The 22,204-nt window shown below is 40.0% G+C and overlaps 1 protein-coding gene across 5 annotated transcripts in view; it reads left to right on the forward strand.

The window, feature by feature from the left end:
• The window catches only part of UNC13B (unc-13 homolog B), a 165,889-nt gene that overhangs the window by 45,565 nt on the left and 98,120 nt on the right, over positions 1-22,204 (forward strand). The gene's annotated exons all lie outside the window — the stretch shown is intronic.

The raw sequence follows: 22,204 nt of genomic DNA on the forward strand, positions 1-22,204 counted from the left end.
TCACACCTACCAGAAACAAGACTAGCTTTAGGCCTGTGGGCTGTGTTGGCCACCTCTCAATGGAGGCTAGGACTTGCTTTTCTAGTTGGGTCTTATGGACTTTAAGTAGAACAGGAAATGTTGTCCACTCGTTTTTGGTCCAGGATACCTTTCTTTTATTCTGGACCCACCACAGCCAGAGGGAGCTGACCCAAATGGCAATTACTGTGTCAAAGCTTGATCATGTAGAGTATGGGACTATCACTCCACCATTTCATGCCAGAGGATACCATCTTGACAGGATCTAGTGCTTCCTGACCATCAGACCTAACTACTTCGCACAGCTCCAAGTAAAAAAAAAGCCTAGCTAGAAATCTGTATCTGTATTACTTATTTTCCATATGACAGTAGCCACCATACTGATAACCCCTGCCTATCAGGAGATATATCTCTTAGAGAGCTTTGTGGCCTTGCACTCTCAACTAGTACTAGCATTCTTTTTTTCTTTTCTTTTTTTTTTTGTAGAAATGGGGGTCTCACTGTGTTGCCCAGGCTGGTCTCAAACTCCTGGCCTCAAGCTATCCTCTGCCTTAGCCTCCCAAACTGCTGGGATTACAGGTGTGAGCTACCGCACCCAGTCAAGAATTTGCATGTCTTACAGAGTCGAGAGCGTATAGTAGATTAATCCATGTTCCTAATAATGCCTTAAAGAGAACCAGAATCTCTCACCATAATTGAATTTTGAAGGGACAGAACTCAGAAAAATCTGTCCTCTGTATCCCCTTGTAATGACATGTTCCTATTCTGTGGCAGGCCCTTTGAAGACATTAACACGGCCTGCTAGGACTTCTGACAGCCTTCATAAAGAATGCCCCACAATGAAATTTGGGGGACAAATGCCAAAGATAATCCTGGGAGACCTGAGAGATTATTGAACTCTCTCCTGATGCCCAGGTTCCTCTGGGACATTGCTACCTTGGGTTTAATTATAAATGTATCCACTTCTTGAAGCCGTAATATAATATGTATTCTATTCACTTAAATTCAGGGCCCTGTGAGTGGGCTATTTAGTCCCTACACCAGCTGGCCTTTGGCTGCATCCAAGTTGCAGTGCTCCCCCATAAAAGAGATGTCCAGCGCCATAACTTTCCCAATCATTTTTTGTCATACTGTGAAATCATACTTCAATAGATATCATGGGTTTGGAGCATTTTGTTCAGTGTCCTCTAGGTTAAAATTCTTCACTCTCAAAGTCATTTGTGATTTAAAGTTGTAGAATGTATTGGTTTTCTTGTTAGTTTTGAATTCTTTTTTCTTGTTTTCTTTACCTTGGCTGGATAAAGTTATGAATTCTTGATGGCCACTTTGCATGGTATTGTGAAGAGCAGCTCAGAGTTTTTTTTTCTCCCAAGTCTCCCAACCAGTTATCTTTTTCTGCATCACTCGTTTCTAGGAAATGGGTAAACTAGGGTTAAAACTTTGGTCGGCTTGACTCAAATGTCTGTGTTCTTTCCGCTGTACCACCACCCTGTGATGGCAAAAATCTCATGGGATATAATTTGCCATTCAGAAACATGTGCTTGTCTTATGTGGCTACTGCCCTTTGCTTTAATTAAAATTAATTCATTTATTGAGTAGGTAATATACTTGGTATAGGAGTTTTAAAATATTAAAGGGAGTATAGTAAAAGGTCTTCCTCCTGTTCCTATTCCCCAGCCACTTGGGTCTTCTTCCCAGAGGTAATCATCGTTAGCATTTTCTTGTGAATCATTTGAGACGTTTTACTGCTGTTTGAATATACAGGTATATACATCAGAGAGATCTTTTGATTATTCTTTCCATCCTTTGAATTGGTTTTATTTACTCATTCATTCATTCATTCATTTATTCTGAGATGGAATCTCACTTTGTTGTCCAGGTTGGTGTGTAGTGGTGTGATCTCGGCTCACTGTGACCTCCGCCTCCTGGGTTCAAGTGATTCCCCTTCCTCAACCTCCCGAGTAGCTGGGATTACAGGCGCCCGCAACCACACCTGGCTAATTTTTGTAGTTTTAATAGAGACAGCATTTCACGATGTTGACTAGCCTAGTCTTGAACTCCTGACATCAAATGATCTGCCTGTCTCGGCCTCCCAAAGTGCTGGGATTACAGTGAGCCACTGTGCCCGGCCTGAATTGGTTTTAGAGTACCAAATACTACAATAAAATGTCCACAGCTAACTTATAGTTGAGATTTGAATACTTCTCGATCAGTGTCCTTTTTGGGTTCTCACTATGTTCTAAGGATTTATTTAAAAGCCATAGGGGCTAGGTGCAATGGCTTGTGCCTGTAATCCCAGCACTTTGGGAGGCTGAAGTGGGCAGGTTGTTTGAGCTCAGGAGTTCCAGACCAGCCTGAGCAACATGATGAAACCCTATCTCTACAAAAAATACAAAAATTTGCCTGGTGTGGTGGTGTGTGCCTGTAGTCCCAGCTACTCGGGAGGCTGAAGCAGGAAGATCACTTCAGCCCAGGAAGATGAGACTGCAGTGAGCCAAGATTATGCCACTGCATGCCAGCCTGGGTGACAGAGTGAGAGCCTGTCTCAAAAAAAAAAAAAAAAAAGGCATAGGGAATAGATGGTTTATTTTATTTTCCCCGTTGCTTTCCATAGCAAAGATCTGTTTCCCAAAATCCTGGCCTTGAATATAATAGAAATGTTTCCTCTGTCTGCACTCACCCTCCTAGAATGACTTTCACACATTTATTCCTGGGTCAAGAACTTCTGCAGTTTATGTCCATAGAATATGTTAGTTTCCTCACTAATTTTGAATTCCTGGTGGTCACTTTTTGTGGTGTTGTGAAGAGTTATTTTTTTCCTCTTCCAACATACTGAGTCTCTTTCTTATTTTAAACTTTGTAAAGAATAGAAGTACGTTAACATGTGTATTATAAAAGTCTTTAAATGGTTCAGAAATGTGTAATATAGAATGTGAAAGTACTCTTCAATTTCCCCCCTATTCCACTCCTGGATAACTAGTCTTCACAGTTTCGTGTATATTCCCCCAACATTTTAATTTTTATTTTTAAAAAATGAGTCAAAAATTTAACTATGCAGTATCTTTCAGTGATAATTGTTTTCCCTCCCACAAAGGCCAAATTGTTCTTTTTGTCTGAATTACGAAAGAATAAATGTAAAATACAAGTTTTAGAGCATAATAATGAAACTAATACTCATTAGCCTACCACTCATCATTATCCTTTAGTATAGTTTAGTAATGTACTCAGAACTTTTTCTTAGATTTATCATGCTCCTTGAGTGACAGTGTTTTCCCTCATGTGGGACTGGTGAATTGCAAGGGAAGGGACGTAGTCTTTGGTTTCTTAGTTTTGCTATCTGATATGTTAGGTACTCAGGAAGTGATGCTTGGTTGTTTGCCCCTGAGGAACCTCATCCCATCCGGGTTTTAGGGAAAGACAATTTAGCCTTTAGAGGAAAAAAAAAGGAGAAAAAAACAATGATCATTGAAAGAGAGTGTAATTTGCAGTATTTTCTGGAAGATGGCATCCTTTTTCTTTGGGTTGGAAATTTACTTTCTCCAGAGCTTGTAGATTGCTAGGAAGTTTCTGTAATTGTGATTACTAGACTCATATTCAGGCAACTGAGACATGAGTTTGGCAATAACTAAAGCTTTGTTGGCTATATTGTAAGGTAATTTATAAGCATTAGAATGCTCATGGGTATCCCTAGCAGAAATGACATTGAAGCAGATGCCAGACAGAGAACTGTCATCCTTTTCCTAATTTTTCCCATGAAGCTTTGAGACTTCAGCATTACAGAAAAGAAATCCAGAGCCCTTAAGTACAAAGGAGCTTATCCATTATAGAGCTTTTCATTTTCTCCTTTGCAAAGGCTTTTATATTTTCTTGGGGGGTTCTTGTTCTTAGTGAGTAGCTATGTAAACCAGGGAGTATATTTGCAGAGGCTAGGAAAGAATTAATGGGAGAATGCAAAAACAATCAAAAGATCTGAATCACAACCTAGACTCAAGTCCGAAGAGGTAAATATACAAAGACAGCAACTTGAGTATGTAATTTATAATTACATATTCACATTGTGTACACAGTAATACCATGGAAAGTACCCTCAACGGGTACACAGTAGTACCATGGAAAGAAGGAAAGTCCCGAGGTGGCAAAGGAATAAATAAATTGTTAAGAATGGCATAAAGTTTGTTCAAGAAGGCTTTCCAGAAACATATGTTTAGAAATTACTTTTGAAAGAACTAATCGAGACGTGTTCATTGAAATGAGAGATTGTTCACAGTAGTATAAATGAAAAGAATGAGGAGAGGATTACAAAGATGCAGGACACACTGGCTTAGAGTACAGTGATGTCATAGCTGTGCTTGCTAATCTGCCAGAGGAAATGAATTCCCCTGTTGTTGGCCTTCAAAAAGCCAAGATGTACAGGGCTCGCCCAGTTTGACAGATTCATTTCTTTGAGAGCCTTTTCTTTCTTTTACTCCAGATACGTAGAGTCCTCATTATCATCTATCACCTTCTGTCTGTTTAAATGTGTCGTAGAATTGAAAGTTTTGAGCCACTTAAAATTTTGGTGGCTAAAATTTTGTTGCTGTGACGGAAGACTTGTTTCTGTGAACACTGGAAGCAGAAGAGCCTTATGATTACTTTTTACTTATTTACCCAGGACCACATGCTCTGCAGGAAAATAGGATTGCATGACCAGCTGGCCTCCACTGTGCAGATTCATCCACTTCTTCCATGTCCTGTATTTCTCCTTCTCATTTTTAAAATCCCAGAAGGCATAGGTCCCCAGGTCATATACTTCTTTTGCCACCTTTCTTCTACCTTTTTGCCACTTTTTTTTTCTGAGCCTCCTGTATTGGCTCTTGCATGAAAGCATCCTAATCATTCTGGAGTTCCGTAGGTAGCTGATTCTTGTGTATCTTATAAGTAGGATATTTTCCCCATTTTATTTTAGTTTTTGAAAGGAAACATGTGCATAAGGTACAAAATTCAATATAAAAATGTATGCTATGAAAAACAGCTTTTTTTCTGTACCCTGTCCTTTAGCCATACGGTTTCTACCCAGAGGTAACCACTACTGCCATTTACTATGGATTTCTCTAGAAAGAGTTTATGCATTCACAAACATATAAATGTATATTCCCCCACCCCCATGAATGGTGGTATGCTATGAACTGTGTTTAGTGTCTTGCTTTTTATCATATAATATGTATGACTACATGTAGGGAACAGGCTCATAATAATGGACATTTTAAAAATTGAGGTGAAATTCATGTAGCATAAAATAAACCATTTTAAATATATAATTTAGTGACATTTAGTACATTCATAAGTTGTAGAACCATTACCTGTCTAGTTCCAAAACATTTTTATCCCCCTCAAAGGAGACCTCATACTCATTAAACTGTCACTCTCCATTCTCTCCACCCCTCACCCCTGGCAGCCACTGATCTACTTTCTGTCTCTATGGATTTACCCATTCTCGATATTTCACATAAATGGAATCATATAGTATTAGACCTTTTGTGACTGGTTTATTTAGCAGCATAATGTTTTTGAGGTCCATTCACCATTGTGGCATGTATCAGTCCTTTATCCCATCTTATGGCTGAATACTAATTCATTGTACAGATATACCATATTTTGTATATCCATTCATAGTTGATGAAATATGGGTTTTTTAAAACCACTTTTGGCTATTATGAATAGTGCTGGTATGAACAATAGTGTACAAGTATTTGAATAGCTGTTTTCAATTCTTTTGGGTATATACCAGGATTAGAATTGCTATTAATGTACATTTAAGTTGCTTCCAGTATTTGCAGTTACAATACTGAAATTGATATTTTACATACATAATTTTATACATGTGTGAATATCTCTGTTGGATGAATAGCTAAAAGTGGGATTGCTGGGCCAAAGCATTGTACATTTAACAATGCATTTGAATTTTGAAATATATTACAAAATTGCCCACTATGGAGGCTGTACTATTTATATTCCCACTTACAAAGTATGAGAGTGCTTCACCTTCCCTTAGCTTTTAGGAATAGTCACCCTTCCTACAAAATTATATTGCAGAGATGGCACACTGAGGATAGCCATAGGCAAACAATTCCTGTGCCATGATTCACTGAATCTCCTTTCTGCTTGCCTACTTAGCCTGTCTTTTTCTCCTCTACCATCTGAGCCCTCTGGTTTTCTGATTCCCCAAAAAGAGGTCTTGATAACTGGGCCTTTTGTTTAGTGTCCTGGTCAAAGTTCTTCCTCTGGTTTAACTTCTGTCTTTCTGCTTACATGTTAATTTTAGATAATCCTTTGATTTCATTTTCAATAATAATATTGTGGAAGTAGAGAGGAAAGTGCTGAGGTGACAGAAGAAGCAAATGGTTGAGAATGGCATAAAGTTTGTTCAGGAAGGCATTCTAGAAAAGATGAGTTTAGAGATGACTTTTGAAGAAGTTATTTGCAATGTACAGTCTGAAAGGAGAGCTTATTCATAGTAGGATAAACGAAAAGTAGGAAGAAAGGGTTCAAAAGGTAACATACTCCACCTCACCCCACTCCCCAAGTCCTGGTCAAGGAATCTCTTACTGGCTGGAACATTCTTTTCCCTATTACCTTATCCCACTGGGGAGTGGGAAGTAAAGGATCAGACAGGGTATAGCTTCTGGTACCTCCAGTCTAGGACTAAGACTCTGAGAGACATGAAAATATACTAGTTATGGACTCCTTAGAGTGAGTGCACAGGGAGTATTATTTTAGTGGTAGGGCAGTGCAATGGGTCTAGGACTGTGCGTAAGGGTGGGTGATGAGTTTTACACTAGATATGTGGTATCAGTGGAAGCAGCTGATATTGATGCTAATTATAGGTGCTGGCAAACTAAAAAGAAAAGAGAGAAACTATTACAATATGGTTTGGCTGATAAAAATAATGTTAATTGTAGTCTTCTGACTCATTTATTTATTTCTATCCTGCCTTCCTCTAAAAAGAAATTCAAGGTGGTTAATTGCAGTCATTACATCAACTTATTATAATTTATGTTCAATTACAATTACACACAATTAACCATGTTAAAAATGTCAGATTAATGTATCAAAGTTTCATTTGCTAGCAACACTTAAGTGTCTATGCTGAGTACAGTGTGTGTTGTATATGCATAAAGGTCAGTTATTACCATAAAAGCATGGCCATCTGATGGCTTCTTGTTATAGGTTTCATTGGGAGGCCGAGGCGGGTGGATCACGAGGTCAGGAGATCGAGACCATCCTGACGAACATGGTGAAACCCTCTCTCTGCTAAAAAATACAAAAAATTAGCTGGGCATGGTGGCTTGCACCTGTAGTCCCAGCTACTCAGGAGGCTGAGGCAGGGGAATTGCTTGAACCTGGGAGACGGAGGTTGTGGTGAGCTGAGATCACACCACTGCACTCTAGCCTGGTGGCAGAGCAAGACTCCATCTCAAAAAAAAAAAAAAAAAAAAAATTAGCTGGGCATGGTGATGCGCTCCTGTAATCGCAGCTACTCGAGAGGCAGAGGTAGGAGAATTGCTTGAACCCTGGGGCAGATGTTGCAGTGAGCTGAGATCACACCACTGCACTCGAGCCTGGGAGTGAGAGACTGTCTCAAAAAAAAAAAAAAAAAAAAAAAGAGGGATGAAAGTCCCTGACCTCAGGGAGCTCAAGTCCAGAGAGGAAGAAACGTAAGTAGTACCATTTGATAAGTGAATGGGAAAGTATGTACTTGATATTCAAGGAATACAGAGAAAGAAAATGTAATACAAATTTGGAATGGTTAGGAACTGCTTCCCAGAGGAAATAGTATCTCACGCAAAGTCTATAGTTTACATTGTGGTTCTCTGTTTGTGTTGTACATTCTATGGATTTTGACAAATGTGTAATGACACATATCCACCCTTATAGTATAGAATAGTTTCACTGCCCTAAAAATCTTCTGTAGTTTACCTATTCATTTCTACCTCTCCCCAGATCCTTGGCATAAATTGAGTCTTAAAGGATGAGTAGCAGACAGTTAAGTGAAGAAGGAGAAAAGAGTTCATAGTACAAGGACACTAAGATGAAAAAGCATGACTTAAGGTACCTTGGGGTACTGCAAGTTGAAAATTCTTGATGGCTTCGGGGGGGAATAAGAGTGGGGAAGGGTCAGATGAGCCCAGAGAGACACAGAGAACTCATACACAAAGGGCTTGAATGCCATAGCAAGCTGTTTATATTTTATCTTGAAGGAAAGGGGGATCCTTTGATGACTTTATGCAGAGGAATGAAACAATTAGATAGCCGTGATTATAGTGATGTGAGCAGTTTGCTGCATTAAAAATCTTTTTAATGGTAGAATATAACACAGATATACAGACAACTTTATAAAACAAATGTTTAAATGTCTTAATATAAGGTAGGCAAAAGATAGACCTTTGCCAACCACCCCAGAAAGCCTCCATATGCCTCTTCCCAATTACAACCCCCTCTTCCTTAGAAGTACCTACTATCCCAACTTTTATAATAATTACTCCCTTCTTGTTTTTTATATGTTATCACCCAAGTATGTATCTTTTAACACTAGAGTTTATTTTTGCTTGTTTTCTTGTTTTCTCTTTTTGATATGTCTTACAATTTTTTTTTGTTTGTTTGTTTTGTTTTGTTTTTGGGATAGTCTCACTCTGTCACCCAGGCTGGAGTGCAGTGGCTGTGATCTCAGCTCACTGCAACCTCTACCTCCTGGGATCAAGAGATTCTCCTGCTTTAGCCTCCTGAGTAGCTAGGACTACAGGCACATGCCACCACACCCGGCTAATTTTTTTTGTATTTTTAGTAGAGATGGGATTTCACCATGTTGGCCAGGCTGGTCTCAAACTCCTGACCTCAGGTGACCTGCCTGCTTCAGCCTCCCAAAGTGATGGGATTACAGGTGTGAGCCACCATGCCTGATCATGTCTTACAATTATTTTTTATTCTATGGGTTCCCCCTCCATCTCTTACTTTTTTTTTTTTTTTTTACAATTTGTTTATTGAAGAAATCAGGCCATTTGACTATATGGTTTTGTTTGACTTACAGAGTTATTTACATTCCGGATTTTGCTCAAAACATTCCCATAAGTTTAGCTTAACACACTCTTCTGTCCTTTGTATTTCCTGTAAATTATAGTTGCACATAGAAGATTGATGATATTGATGCCAGACATATTCCATAGTTTGAATATACTATAATTTAAAATTTTTTCCCTGATTTGTAGACATTTGGATTGTTCCCCAGTTTTTGCTGCTAAAACGCAATACTATAGTGAGCAACTTTATACACATTTTTTTGTAAATATGTTCAAATGAATCTCCCATCCTCTATTACATAGTATGTATCTTTCCTCTGTGGCACTTACTCAGTTCATGTGATTATTTGATTAATATTTGTTTCCTTCTTTAGGCCGTACATTTCATGAGTATACCCATTGTTCATAGGTATTTTCCTTCGATTTATTAATATGCTTATCTGTGTATCCATAGTACCTTTGACCAATAAATATTAGTTGAATAAATGCATTTCTATAAGTGGAATCATTGGGTTAAAGAATATATACATTTACAATTTTGTTAGACACTGTCAAATTGTATAAAAATATTTTACCTGTTTATATTTCTGCTGCTGGTACTTATTTTCACATTTAGCCTCGCTGGCCCACTCAACAACACCGTGCCCCCCACCCCCCCTTCTCCCCCTCCCCTCTTTTCCTTTTGTTACTCTCTTCTACAAACATTTTTTTGACACTTACATTCCAGGTTTTGTTCTAGGTGTTTGGGATATATCAGAGAGCAAAACAAAGATCCTGGGTGGGAAGAGATAGACAATTAACATAATAAGGAAATAATATAGGATGTTAGAGAGTAGACCAATAAAAGAGTGAAAAGCAGTTGGTAATGCTAGAATTGGAGTTGAGTTGCAATTTTAAATAAAATTCTGAGTATTGGCCACATGAGAAGGTGACATTTCAATAGAGTTGAAATAAGTGAGGGAATTAACATGTGGCTCTCTGGGGAAAGAGTGTGATAGGCAGCGTGAACAGCTAGTTCAAAAGCTGATTGCTACTGAAAAGAAGTAGGAAGAGTTTTGCTGGGTGCTGGGAATGCTGTTTCTTGATCTGTGTGCTGGTTACCTGAGTGTGTTCACAGTATTCATTGAGCAGTACAGGCTGGGCGTGGTATTTCACACCTGTAATCCCAGAACTTTGGGAGGCCGAGGCCAGGAGATCACTTGAGGTTAGGAGTTTGAGACCAGCCTGGCCAACATGGTGAAATCCCGTCTCTACTAAAAATACAAAAATTAGCCAGGCGTGGTGGCATGGGCCTGTAGTTCAGCTACCTGGGAGGCTGAGGCAGGAGAATCGCCTGATCCCGGGAGGCAGAGGTTACAGTGAGCTGAGATCATGTCACTGCACTCCAGCCTGGTTGACAGAGCAAGACTCTGTCTCAAAAAAAACCAAAAAAACAAAAACGTTGAGCAGTACAGTTATGATTTGTGTATTTTTCTCTATCTTATACTTCAGAAGAGCTTGCATATTTAAAAATATTAGTGGATGTTGAACATTTCAAAATGCCTTAATAGTACTTAACCAATTATTCATGGGTATTTTTCTTTGACTTATTAATATAATGAATGCATTAATCAGTTTCTATTAATAAATCATCTTTGCCTTTCTAAAATATAACCTACTTGGTTATGGTGAATTATTCTTTTACTATAATGCTAGGCTTGATTTGCTTGTATTTCATTTTGGATTTTTCTATCTATATCACAAGTAAGGTTGGTGAATAGTTTTTCTTTTTGTTATTCTCCTATGTTAGATTTGAAGTGTTTTCCTTAATTATAGGTTCTTTACTACTGTTTTCCATAGAAAGAGAAGTTCTACAGTACTTACCTAATCAACTGTCTAGAAAAAGGGAAGAGAATAATTTCTAGTGTTTGAGTTTATGGTCCTTATGAGATGCCTGGTAATTACTACAATTTAGTAGTTGATAGGTGAGTTCCTGTCATTGCCTAGACAGATGGCTGTTCACATGGAGTCTGATGCTTAAGTATCCATCATTTTAATGTCATGGAAAAATTAGCCAGTACTGGACTACTAATGGGTGGTATAACAGTTGCCTGGGAGTGTTTTGTTTGATAATTATAGACCTTACTTTTTAATGTGACTATTTCTGATTTCTTACATTTTCCACTAGAAACAAGATAAAATGTGCAGAAGCTGTGAGTGTGTTGCTATAGCCTAGTCAGCCAGCCTAGGGGATGGGGATAAGTGCAGAGGTTTACCTTCTAGGAAAGAGGATCTACTTTCATCTTAGAACTGCTAGAATTTTTTCACTGTATGATGACATTGAACTTTTCTTCAGGCTCAGTAGGATAGTGGGTCTGGCTGCCTTCTTCCTCCATTAGCACAAGAGTTATTCTTCTGTCTGAGAGACTGTGGCTTTTTCATATAGGAAATTCTATAGCTGTGTTTTTCGCAATGTAATTCAAGAATCATTGGCATGAGAGTCACCAAGTTTCTTGTTAAAAAGCCCTTTGACTTAGAATCTCTGTGAGTAGAGTTTAAAATTTACATTCTAAACAAGAGCCTCAAGTAATTATTAGAATTAAAAGATGGCCAGGCACATGGTTCACTCCTGTAATCCCAGCAATTTGGGAGCCTGAGGCAGGTGGATTGCTTGAGCTCGGGAGTTCGAGACAGCCTGGGCAACATGGTGAGACCCCATCTCTACAGAAAGTACAAAAATTAGTCAAGTGTGATGGCACGTGCCTGTAGTCCCAGCTTCTCAGGAGGCTAGGGTAGGAGGATTGGTTGAGGCCGCAATGAGCCATGATTGTCACTGCATTCCAGCATGGGTGACAGGGCAAGACCCGGTTTCTAAAAACAAATTTTTTAAAAGTCCAGTCAAATATCTGTAATAATTCAGAATAATTCTGTAATCTCTAATAATTCATAAGGTAATAAGTTTCTTGATAAGGACAGTTAAATCTTCAAGGAGAGCACAAGACGAAGGAGATTTCAGCAGAATTGACTACTAAGTTTGTTGACTGATTGGACATGGGAAATAAAGTAAAGAGGAATTTTGAGAAAGGTCCTGTGGTTTCTGATTTCAAAGTATTGGGAGTTTGGTGGTTTTGGACATGAGGTGTACTTGCTATACTCCCATATCTCTAGAGAATTTTTAAGATTGTAAATACAATGCCATTACCACTGGGGGCTGTGATACTGTGATTTTATAATAAGAAACATATATTTTGGTCTTTGTCCCTGGTTCCTGACACAGAGCTCCTAATCCCTTAGAATTTTATGGATACTAGGAATGTCTGTTGTTCTAATGAGGGACTCTTGATGGGCTTCCACATAGGAGCCAGTTATCAGAAAGACTAAGCCATGTTTGGAAGCTTGGAACTTTTTTTTTTTTTTTTTGAGATGGAGTCTCACTCTGTCACCCAGGCTGGAGTGCAGTGGTTGTGATCTCGGCTCACTGCAACCTCCACCTCCCAAGTTCAAGCGATTCTCCTGCCTTAGCCTCCCAAGTAGCTGGGATTACAGGTGCCTGCCACCATGCTTGGCTAATTTTTGTATTTTTAGTAGAGAAGAGGTTTCACCACGTTGGCCAGGCTGGTCTTGAACTCTTGACCTCAAATGATCCACCCACCTTGGCCTCCCAAGAAGCCTGGAAATTTTAGCCCCATTCCCTTTCCTTCAGGAAAGGGAGAGGAACTGGAGATTGAGTTAATAATGGATCATGCCAGGTCAGGCACAGTGGCTCCTGTCTGTAATCCCAGCACTTTGGGAGGCTGAAGCAGGAGGATGACTCCAGAAGCTTGAGACCAGCCTGGGCAACATAATGAGATGCTGTTTCTACCAAACATAATACCACTAATACTACTTATGATAATCAATTGTGCCTATATGATAAAGCCTCCATAAAAATCCCAAAACTATGGATTTTCGGAGCCTCTGTGTTGGCAAACACATCCGTGTGCTGTGAGGGTGGTGCATCCCAAATCCATAGGGCAGAAGCTCCTGTGCCCAGGACCCAGGCCTTGTTCTGTGTATTTCTTTATGTGGCTGTTCAACGATGTCCTTTGTAATATCCTCTACCATAGATGGGTAAACATAAGTAAAATGTTTCCTTGAATTCTGTGAGTTGTCCTGCCTCAGCCTCCCCTGTAGCTGGGACCACAGGCATGCACCACCATGCCCAGCTAACTTTTTGGTTTTACCTGTTTTTGAACTTGTTATAAGTTATCATAAATTATCTTTCCTTTGGAGTTAGTTTCATTTCTCTTTCTTTCTTTCTTTCTTTCTTTCTTTCTTTCTTTCTTTCTTTCTTTTCTTTTCTTTTCTTTTCTTTTCTTTTCTTTTCTTTCTTTTTTGAATTGGAGTCTTACTCTGTTGCCTAGGCTGGAGTGCATTGGCATGATCTCGGCTCACTGCAACCACCAGCTCCTGGGTTCAAGTGATTCTCCTGCCTCAGTCTCCCAAATAGCTGGGTTTACAGTTGCCCATCGCCATGCCTGGCTAATTTTTGTATTTTTAGTAGAGACAGGTTTCACCATGTTGGCCAAGCTAGTCTCGAACTCCTGACCTCAGGTGATCTGCCCACCTCAACCTCCCAAATTGCTGGGATTACAGGCAAGAGCCACCATGCCCGACTTCACTGTGCATTCTCGCTAACAATGTACAAGAGTTCCAGTTGCTCCATAGCCTCACTGACGCTTTGGATTGTCAATTGTTTCTCTTCCTCCTCCTCCTTCTCTTTCTGTTTTTCTCCTTCTTTTTAAAATTTGTCTGCTTTTTAAATGTGATTGTTCCTTAGGGTTCCCCTGCTTCATATAGTCTTTTTTCTTGGCCTGCACTCTGCCTTAGTGTTTTTATTTACTTGCATTTTTATTTATACTCATTTGTAAATATTTGTTGAACTTTTACATTGTGCCATGCATTATCAGGTGCTGAGGATACAGCAAAACAAAGCAGAAAAATCCTTGCCCTTATTGGAACATATAGTCTGAAAACTTCCAAGTCTGTTCCACATCTCTTTCCTGAGCTCCACACCCGTATATCTAGCTGTCTACTGGCCATGTTCATTTGAGATGTTCCATAGATATCTCAGAGTCAGTATACCTAACCCTGAATTAATCATCTCCTTCAGCCTGCCCCCGTGTTGTATTCTTTTCTTGGTGAATGATGTCACGTTCATCCAGTAGCTCAAGCCAAAAACCTAAGCAATATTATTTAATCCTTGTTCTTCTCACTTTCCACATTTTATTTACTCATTAAACGCTATTGATTTTCCCTCCAGAATATCTTATGAATCTATCCCCTTCTCTCTACCCACTCTGCCACTTCCCTAGTCCAGGCTGTTAGCAGATGAGTGCACCATTCTCCTTATGAGCCTCCCTGACACCTCCTCCCTATGAATCACCAGTCCTTTCTACCCAACCAACCACCATTGGCCACACTGTTCCACTGTTCTCTTTCTAAAATGGCAAATCTGATCCTGTCTTTCCCCTCTTAAAAGCTCTGATAGCTGTGTTGCCCTCCAGGTAATTCCAAATCCTTAATATTACTTAATTTCTAAACATTACCTAAGACCCATAGTCATTAGGTTCTTTCATAACTCTGTAGCCTCTCACTCTAGATATTCTGGAACTATTTTCAGCTCACTGAACATGCCTTTGCATGCATAATTTCCTTTTCCTGGGACATTTTCCCCTTCCTTTTCTCAGTACTAATGCCTAGCAAAACCTAACTATCCTCAGTAATTGTTGTGCTGGCTAGTTATGTGTTTTAATGCATTTTTGCAGTAGGGAAGGAAACTTGCTTATTTAAACTGGTGTAATTTATCTTATGATGGTTCTGAGCTAAAGTGGTGAGAATATGGAGCTGGCTTGTGAGAGAACATGACTTGTGTTTTCATGCGTAGAGATGGGCCCAGTAGATGGGATCAGATTATTCATTCAATTTATTAGTAAAGTAGATATTTACTGAGAACTTTTATGTATAAGAAGCTGCTGTGGAGTGCTGTGGAGTGCTCAAAGATGAGGGGCAGTGTCCTGCAGAGAAAGGCTTCTTTGGGCTCACAGTTGTGGTGAGAAACAGCATTGTCACTTGCCTGGAGCAATCTAGGTTGATAGACATATTCTGAGGTTCTCTGTGATTATTTTTTTTTCCATTTTCTTTTTAAAAGAAATGAAGTAATTACCCTCTGGCAGAGTTGCTATGGCAACTGTTCTATAGGAGAATTTTTTTTTTGCCTCCTCTCCCCCCATAGTTAGAAAGTGAAATAAATTATTACAATTTAAAAATGGCACACTAAGCCAACATATCCTTTCTGAGAGGTGAGAAGAAGAGACATAGGTGGTTGGAATAAAGTAAGTGTATAGGAAGAAAACTGGCTGTCAGGGTATCACTAAATTAAAGTCTGTGATTGATTAGTAGTCCCGTATGCCCAGGATTAAGGATTAGCTCAAGTACTGAAAACAGCCTGGGTTGGCATCATATGATGTTCCTAGAATTTCAAGTCTTACTGTAGACTTTCAAGGGAGTCACATGTTCAGAACCAGTTTGAGGGCCTTTTGGACCCCACATTGAAGATTCCTTAGCAGACCTTGGGAGTGTCAGAGGGTGCAATTCTAGGAGTTGTGTTTTTTTTCTGCTTCTTATTTATTAGGACCCTGTAAGGCAAGCAAAAGCCTGGCAACATGACAAAATAACAACAAATGCTAGTTGCTCACCATCTTCCGGGGACTGTGCCTAGCATTTTACATATTTTTTCCTGTATGATCTTTACAATAACCCAGTGACACTTGTGTTATTATTCTCATATTATAGATGAGGAAATATCTATAATAACTTTCTCAAGATCATATAGCTAGTAAATCGCAGAGCCAGAAGAACTGAACGTTGACTTTAAAACCCATATTCTTGGCTGAGCGTGGTGGCTCACTCCTGTAATCCCAGCACTTTGGGAGGCTGAGGCAGGTGGATCACTGGAGGTTAGGAGTTCGAGGCCAGCCTGGCCAACATGGTGAAACTCTCTCTCTACTGAAAATACAAAAATTAGCCAGGTGTGTTGGTGGGCACCTGTAATCCCAGCTTCTTGGGAGGCTGAGGCATGAAAATCGCTTGAACCTGGGGACAGAGGTTGCAGTGAGCCGAGATCGTGTCACTGCACTCCAGCGTGGGTGACAGAGTGAGACTCTGTCTCAAAAAATAAAAAACCCATATTCTTAATTATGAAGCTATTTACTTCTTGTTTCTTGAGATTAAAGGCCTATTTTTAATGATTTCTTTATCACAATTAGTTTCCTGAAATTCAATTTGGGTGTGGGATAGGACTTAATTAATAGTGGATTTTTGATTTTGAAAAATGAATAAAAAATATTTTCAGTTTTCTCCTGTCCTTCAAAGCTTCTGTGTTTTAGTGGATTTTATTAAAAATTTATAGGTAATTCAGAAGAAGTGGCTCTCTTTAAGGACCCAATAGGCTAGAGTGGTTTATTACATATTGTTTTAAGCCCCCTTCTGGTCTAGGTCTCTCTCAGAACATCATCATTTAGGAGCTCATATGTCTTTCCTTTGTCAAAATAAGAAAAATTAGATCTCTGTCTCTAAAAGACCTTTCCTTGTCTCTGCGTTCACCAAACCTGAGCCTATCACAATAAATCTATGAGAAGCTAAGCCCTGATACCATGGGTAAGGGAGTAATTCTCTTGTCTGGGAGCTTAGTTAGAATATTAATTTCTTAAGAGATAAACATTACCATTCTTTGACCTTTTAACTTTCAGTAGAGAGCAGCAAAATTGAATATCTTCGCTCCCAGACAAGGGAATTAACTCCCTTACCCATGGTATCAGGGCTTAGCTTCTCATAGATTTATTTTTTATTTTATTTTATTTATTTATTTATTTTGAGACGGAGTCTCGCTCTGTCGCCCAGGCTGGAGTGCAGTGTCGCAATCTCGGCTCACTGCAAGCTCTGCCTCCCGGGTTCACGCCATTCTCCTGCCTCAGCATCTCCGAGTAGCTGGGACTACAGGCGCCCGCCACCATGCCCGGCTAATTTTTTGTATTTTTTTAGTAGAGACAGAGTTTCACCGTGGTCTCGATCTCCTGACCTCGTGATCCGCCCACCTCGGCCTCCCAAAGTGCTGGGATTACAAGCGTGAGCCACTGCGCCTGGCCCTCATAGATTTATTGTGATAGGCTCAGGTTTGGTGAACACAGAGACACGGAAGGGTCTCTTAGAGATCTAATTTTTCTTATTTTGACAAAGGAAAGACATATGACCTCCTAAATGATGATGTTCTGAGAGAGACCTAGACCAGAAGGGGGCTTAAAACAATATGGAAGAAGTAATTTTTTGTTGTTGTTGTTTTGTGGGTTTTTTGGATTGTTGTTAGTCTTTATAGTGAAAGGCAGAGAACAAGAATACTTTGTAGATTTGTCTCACATTTGGCAGAAGGCAGAAACTCTGTATGTTATGTAAAGTTAGTAGAATACAAGTGAGGTAGGCTCAAGTGAGGTAGGCTCAAGTAAGTTAAGGCACATAATAATTGCTGGGATGGGGAAATGACTTTTGAATTCCTTCAAAAAAGTATTTTCAAAAATTATCTGCTGCTTCTTTGCGGTTTTCTTAGGTCACTGGACCTATTTGGGCTGGGGAGAACAACAGAGTACGTAAGAATTGAAATTCCTTGTCATTTTCTTGATCTTACCCACAAAGTACATACTCCCTCTGAACTGTGAAGCTGGATATTCATGCATAGACTTCCATTTCCCTCTCTTCTCCTACTTAAATCTTCAGGAGACAAATGACCTGTGGTGGAATGTTATATCCTTTCAGGCTGGTTTCTTGATGACTTTGTGTGTGTTTATGTGTGTTACAAATTTCAAACCAAAGTCCCAGTCATAATCCTGACAAGATCTCCTAATTTTTATTCCCCAGAGGCAAGTAGTAGCATCAGCCCCCTAGTGTAGCCTTCTCCTTTGGTCCCTTTGGCTAAGGAGTGCAGTGACCAGAAGGAGGAAGGCTCATTCTAGGATGAACTAGAGTCAAGGTAATTGGTGTGCATTCTGATTTGGCTGATTTTCTTGACTAGGAGGATATGCAGAACAGACTGCTGTCTTGAGTTTATTGGTCTAGCAAATTGTGAATGCCATTTCAGCTAAAAACCTGCTTTTGTTAAGGAAACAAGAGGCTGAGGACATGGCTTGGCTTTCCCTGGAGCAGCCCAGCTAAGGCCACCTTTGTTCTAGAGCTTAGAGAATGGGCAGCCAGTTCTTGGTGGCAAAACATGTAGCCCTAGGCTGACATTACTGGTTGTGTTACCCATCTCACGGGATCTGGTTGAGTCTCAGTGATTAGGTATCCAGTAGGTACTAAGAGGGGCCAAAGTTTGTCCTGTCACTGGAATTTCTCATGAAGTCTGTGCTTTCTGTGATTTGAATCCTGAGTATTTCTGCTATTAGGAAAGTACTCAAAAGCAGCTTGACCCATTTATGCCTAGTGTTCCATTATTAGAACTCTAAGCATGTGGGAGTTATTTAAATCCTACTGCTCAAGGTCATCACCAAGCAGTAGGTGACCTCAAGCATAAATTGCAACCTCAGGCATAAACGGGTTAACAGAGCTTAGGTAAGTTAAGGTTTTCAAGTAGAAAAAGCAACTAAGCCATGAAAAAAATGTGAATGAATTTTCTTTCCTTTCTTTGGTTGCTGAAGTTCTATTAATAGGTATGCTGTGGATTTAAAGACCAATCCAGGACTCAATCGAGGAATACCACATACTAGAGGGCCTCATTTTTCTGTATTTCACTGGATTTTGTTTGAGTGCCTGCTGTGTGCTCGGAGGCCCATCTTTGTTTGCCCCTGGTTAGATGACCTTCCCAGCCTTTTGCAGGTTTTTAATTTGCCATTATTTCCTCTATGTCTTTTTATTTACCTATCAAATGAACTACAAAATGGTTTCTCAAAAATATATAGCCTTTCCTACCACTGGGCCTTTAATCATGCCACTGCTTTTATCCAAATTCTAGAAGATGTTTCCCTTCTGCCTCCAATCTTCGCCTATTAAAAACGAACCAGTTCTTCAAAGCCATCTCCTCCTTAAAGCTTCCTTAGTTACCCTATCAGGAAGTGATTTTACTTTTAACTCATAGCACTTGGTTTGTGCTAACTGCCTTGTATAGCAATTCAATATTTGTATCTATATATTCTGTCTCCTATTAGACTGACTCTATATTCTGAGTCTTCTGTGTTGTTTAGCCTTGAATGTGTAGGCACTCAGTAAATATTTGAGTGAATAAGTGTTCCCAGCCTTTTAATTTTCCATCTTTCAAATAGATTTTACCAGGGGCTTTTAAACTTTTACCCTCAAACTAGCTCTCTAGTTCCTTCTTAGGCTGAGCCAACCAAACCTGCACTCAGTTTCTCTCTGTAAAGCCCGGGCTTTTCTTGTCTAGCTGACATGCTGCTGTGGGGTAGATTGTGGAGTCAGTAAGAGATCGTCAGTGACACATTAAAAACACGGTTATTTAATTCAAATTGAAGTGTTACACATTTTCCTGAATTTCCCTTTTTCATTTCTAATCAGGCTTGGTGCCAGGAGGTTTACTTTTTAGGAAAACTGGAGGTGATTACCTCTCACTACTTTTTTCTGTTTCTCTCCTTTGTCTTACTTTATTCCTTAGTATTTTCTCTCTCTTACCCTCTCCTGCTTTTCATATTCTCTTCTACTTCCAACCTCTTCTTTCCATGGATGCTTTGTTTCTTAGTATTTGCCCTTTATTTCTTTAGTGTAGAAATGTTGTTAGCCTTTGGTAAAGTTGTAGAGTATCTCCGTTTAGCCTAGCAAAATAAACAAAAAGCAGAGTATTATTTAGGAGTAATAGGTCACATGCAGGGAGAAAGTAAAACCTGTGGATTTGGGTCGTGGGCTTCTAACTCTGGCTGAGCTGCACTCTCTGGCCTCAAAAGTGATAGGATTGTCTGTCGCAGTTGCCTCCTTGGAGACTGAATCTTGTTTCTCTGGGTTATGTGCTAATACTTTTCCTGCCAGAGTTTAGTGGGCCTCTGGTTTTATCTCCTTTGTTGCCTCTGCCCCCTCATCTGTATGCATGAATAGTCCAGCACTGACCTACAGACTTGCTCTTTCTGTGGGTTCAGAAAGAATTAAGTCTGAGTGGCATATGGTTTTGTCTCTGGGTCCTATTTTTCTTGTCTTCAGAACAACAGATGCATCAAGGGCTAAACCCAGTGCTTCCAAAGTCTCTTTTTCCTAATATGTCATCAGAATGCTTTGTAAGCAGAATGCTTTGCATCCCTCTTGTTTGCTTTTGTTTTCAAGCTTTGCTACTCCTGCCCTGGTCAGTGGACTACTTGCTCCAAATGTCAAATATTACTGGCCGGGCGCGGTGGCTCACGCTTGTAATCCCAGCACTTTGGGAGGCCGAGGCGGGTGGATCACGAGGTCAGGAGATTGAGACCACGGTGAAACCCCGTCTCTACTAAAAATACAAAAAATTAGCCAGGCGTGGTGGCGGGCGCCTGTAGTCCCAGCTACTCGGAGAGGCTGAGGCAGGAGAATGGCGTGAACCCGGGAGGCGGAGCTTGCAGTGAGCCGAGATTGTGACACTGCACTCCAGCCTGGGCGACAGAGCGAGACTCTGTCTCAAAAAAAAAAAAAAAAAAAAAAAAAATTACTAATAATTGTTCCTGACCATTTGAACATTAGCTTCTTTCTCATGTTGATATTTTTCCTCCTGGAGTTCTAATCCCTCTCCTCTCCTTTTTTATGTTCACATGTAACCATAAACTCAAATAGGAAAAGTTCATAAGATCATCTTACCACTGTCTTCCATCTGTACCCACAAATGTTATCAAGAGTCCAATGCTCAGATTTTCTTCCTTACCTATAAAACCTACATGTTTGTGCTCTGTCTCTTTTAGTGGAATTCTTATCTACCAAATTGTCTAACAGAAGCCAAGGGGTCATTTGCCTATTATCTTCAATATGGCCCCATGTTTTACAATTCTGTCTGGAATTTTCTTTTTCTAGTTCATTAACCCTTTTCTGTTTCCACGGTATAGATGCAGGTCCTTATCCCCTGCCTGAGCAATTGTAAAAGCCTAATCTTGCGGTCTTCAGGAGGTTTCCACTGCCCACATTGCTACTAGATTATCTTTTTTTTTTTTTTTTCTCTTTTGAGACAGAGCCTTGCTCTGTCGCCCAGGCTGGAGTGCAATGGCATGATCTTGGCTCTTTGCAACCTCCACCCACTGGGTTCAAGCAATTCTTTCGCCTCAGCCTCCCTAGTAGCTAGGATTTACAGGCACCTGCCATCATGTCTGGCTAATTTTTGTATTTTTATAGGGATGGGGTCCCACCATGTTGTCCAGGCTGGTCTTGAACTCCTGACCTCAGGTGATCCACCCGCCTCGGCCTCCCAAAGTGCTGGGATTACAGGAGTGAACCACCACGCCTGGCCAAGATCATATTTTAAAATTACTAACATGAGTTCATTTTCTGCTAAAAGTATCTCCATTTTGGGATGGCGAACATTCCTTTTCCTCATAGTGAGCCAAATAGGAACTTGTCAAGAAAGGACACGTGGAACCCTGTTAATCATACACATAAGGGTATGGTGTCAGATACGACTTCCTCTCTGTAAAACAGGCTACAAAGCACTCTTAGGTTGAGCCCCCTTTCCAAGCACAGCGATGATTTGTAAGTGTGGTCTTTTTAGTTAATAAGAAAAAAACTGTAGCCAGTCAGGTGCTGGTCTGAAAGGCAGAAATAATTCTATGAAATTGTAGCAACTGCTGTTAGTAATCTTGGCTGCATTGTCAGCAAGATCCCATTGGCAGTGCATATGTTTTTTCTTCTCTCAGCCCATCCTCTGGATGGGAATTCTGAGCCTAGGGTGTAGGTGCTTGACAGGAATTGTTAGAAAAACCCAACACTGTAGCAACACAGTAAGAGTGCTGCTGTTCTCAGCTGCATCTAGAGCCTTTGACTTGATTTCCAAGCCTTGGCTTTGACCTTCCTGATTTCCAGGACCAGCTTCTGATGTTGGACCTGCTTATTTGGTTCAATCCATGTTTAAAAGTCTGAAAACACCAAGACAACGTTAAACAAAAGTTTTGGGTTTT

This window comes from Hylobates moloch, unplaced genomic scaffold, assembly GCF_009828535.3.
Source record: "Hylobates moloch isolate HMO894 unplaced genomic scaffold, HMol_V3 SCAFFOLD_10, whole genome shotgun sequence".
NCBI lineage: Eukaryota > Metazoa > Chordata > Mammalia > Primates > Hylobatidae > Hylobates > Hylobates moloch.